Source organism: Sorex fumeus, unplaced genomic scaffold (genome assembly GCF_029834395.1).
Source record: "Sorex fumeus unplaced genomic scaffold, SorFum_2.1 ptg000070l, whole genome shotgun sequence".
Taxonomy (NCBI): domain Eukaryota; kingdom Metazoa; phylum Chordata; class Mammalia; order Eulipotyphla; family Soricidae; genus Sorex; species Sorex fumeus.
The window spans coordinates 4655672-4659026 of NW_026606127.1; positions in this window are offsets into that span (position 1 = coordinate 4655672).

Below are 3355 nucleotides of genomic sequence, written 5' to 3' on the forward strand. Positions count from 1 at the left end.
GTTTTCATCTGATCAAAATTCTTAACCTTTTGTTCCTGAGTTGGAGTTGGGGTAAGCCCCAGGTTACTTTGGTCTGGAGATATTATGGGAACTTCCCCAAATTCAGGTGGTGGATTACGCTCAGGTCTTTGAATCCTGCTACTGCAACATGTGGGCAATTTGGAAATTTGTGTCAGACCAAATATCTGACCTGAAGGTTTCCATGCCAGGGACGTCTCCATCCCCAGTAAATTCATCACTACAAAGGAAGGAAGGAAGAAATCAGTGCCTGCGAAATGAGATATTCCCTCCACAAAACTAGTGGTGCAACAACTGTGCACCTACCAGCAACAGGCAAGGCATTGTTACTGGGTATTCTACGGATAATGGACAAGGCCCTGTGCTTGAAGTTTGGAGGTAAATCTTGTAGTTCTTACTGTTTGTCATGTGGTGCTGTTGTTTTTTTGTTTTCTTTGTATTTGAGTTTCTATGTAAACTAACTTTAAAAATAAGAGACTTGGGACAGAGAGATAGTCCATTTGGTAAGGCACTGGCTCTGCGATCAGCTGACCTCAGTTTGATCTTTCGTATCCCATATGATCTCCTAAGCATCTTCAGCAGTGATCCCTAACACAGACCCAGGACTAATCCGTGAGCACTTCGGACTGTGACACAGATTCAACCTCCTACAAACAAAAGCTTTTTTTAAAAGAAAAATTACAGTCTTTTAAACTAATAAATGCCATACAGAGCTTAGCATTGTAATGTATTTTACTCTCAATTTATTCACTTTCATGGAAAAATAAGGAGATTAATATCATATAATAAGAGTATGAATGAAGTACTAATTCTGCATGATATTTGTGCTAAAGAAAAGTTTTTAGGTTTCATGATTTGTGACAGAATCTCTGAACCACAAGTGTATTCAGAACCTTGCTGTTCATTAATGGAAGGGAAAGTTAAAAAGGTACCATTACAATAAGAGTTCTGAAACTTCTTAAGAAAATAACAAAATACTAGTGTAAGACTTGTATTTTACTTTTAGAGTGGTAATTCTGGAGGACTGCTGAACTAGAACAGTGTAAAATGTGGCATTCCCTGCCACAGAGGCTGGTTGGAATTGGGGGGATGGGTGGTGGGAGGAATAATGGGACCCGTGGTTGTGGAGAATGGGCACTGGTGGAGAGACAGGTACTACATCATTGTATAAATGAAATCTAAGCACAATAATTTGTAAGTCTACAACTGTGCCTCAAGATGTTTAACTAATAAAAATTAAAAAATATATGAAACAACTAGGGAAAAATGTGGCATTCTTTTGTGTGCTCCTGAAGTTTCATTATATGAAACCTAGATATCCATTATACTATCATAACTTCCAATTTCCATTAGCGGATCTTATGTTGAGTGTGAAAATAACATGTTGTAAAATGAGTGAAGGGAGTAAACATGAACTTAGTTTAGTTAACTTCATTTCGTAAACTTAAAAATCTCAGTGTATTTAAATACCACCTGTCTATGGACAGTTTTCCTCTTTTTTGACCCCAATTTTTGAATTTTCTTTCCCTCCTCTCAGTTTAACTCACCTTGATAACTCGATTCTGTGATGGGTTGAGCAGACACAGAGAAGTCGATTCCAGAGGAAGTGGTTGGTGTTTGGTTATTTGGGGACCGGACCTACTTCAGAACCATAACCATTTCTCTAGATGAGTTCCTGTAAGCTTGGGGGGCAGAGCCATTTTGTTCTGTGTATGACATGGAGTCATAGGACTGCAGGCCAGAAAGGAGAGTTCCCAGACCTCCTTGATGATTGTAATACACCTGGCTTCGGTCCTGGTAGGGAAGTGACAGACTTTGACTCTGATATGGATACCGAGACGGTGTTCTCTCAACAAGTCTGGCAGAAAGTGATGGGTACACAGACACCGTGTTGTAGGTATCTAGGGTTCTCTCATAGCGAGCTGCCTTAGACATGGAAGAGACAGCGGTGTCTTGGTCAACGACAGTCACAGAAAAGTCTCCCATAGAAGACTTCTCTTCAGCATTTCCTGAATTATCCCATTCCAAAACACTAGTATAGGAAGAAGCTGAGGTGGATATATGACTCTGGTTTAAACACTCCAGATAGCATTGTTGTGCTGAAATGTTGGTAAAGTTAGACACTACCCATCAGTGGTTGGAAAGAGGTGCCAGAGGCTGAGGGCAGGAGCCAAGCAGAACTACCAGCTGGAGCAGATTCTCTGGCGTAGTTGCAGACACTTCCTGTTAGGGAAGCTGCATCGTTCACCACGGGAAGGGAATGCTGCCGAGTATGTGAAGTTCCAATTACAGATAAAGGTAAAGGTAAAGGCCCTCTCGTTGATCATCGATTTGCTCGAGCGGGCCCAGTAACGTCTCCATTGGAGACTTTGTTGTTACTGTGTCTGGCATATCGAATACTCTCGGTAGCTTGCCGGGCTCTCCGAGAGGGGCAGAGGAATCGAACTCGGGTCGGCCATGTTGGCCGCGTGTAAGGCGAACGCCCTACCCGCTGTGCTATCGCTCCAGCCCAATTACAGATGGATTTTGAAAATTTTCTGTAAGGAACAATAGGATGATGAAAAAAATCTGTGAGACTAATAATCTCCTTCAATGCTCAGAGGAACAATATGAACTTAAAATTTAAGCCATCGAGATGCTTCTAATACCAACAGTCAATTGAGTTTCCAAAATTTCAACAATTTGGGGTGATTCAGAGCCTGGAACCTTTTGGCACTTTGTATATTTGATATCGTGCTCCCAAATAAACACAGAACTCTAGAAGGACCAGGTGATCGTGTCTGTAATTGGATTTCTTGCTTACAGATAGTTTCTCCTTACCCCAGCAATGCCTGAAGCTTGCTCTCCTATTGACACATATGTTATTTCCTATAAGGGAAGCTTTTCCAAACTAGGAAGTCTAAGAGAATGGGTAACTTTCTCTGGACAAGAAGAAACCTGAGGGCCAGAAATGACAAAGCGACTTCATGTTTTCCAATCATTTTTATTGGGCGTGGTAAGGAGTAGATTTTGGACCAATAACTGACAGTGATCTTGGGCTCTTTCTGGCTCTACACTCTGGAGTGACCCCTTATAACATTCAGAAGAGTGTATGCAGTGACAGAGATTCAACTAGATTGGCTATGTACAAGGCAAGTGCCTCATCCCCTCTCCAGTACTATCTCTCTGTCGCTTATGAATTTCCAAGTTACGGAACCTAAGAATGTGGACTTTTTTCCAGGACTCTCTATGACCTCTACATTGCAGAAACCGTTAGGAAGATACCTTACTTTAATATAGGCATTTGGGGTCTTTACAACTATTACAATTGTAATCATCAGGTTTCCATTTGACTTGT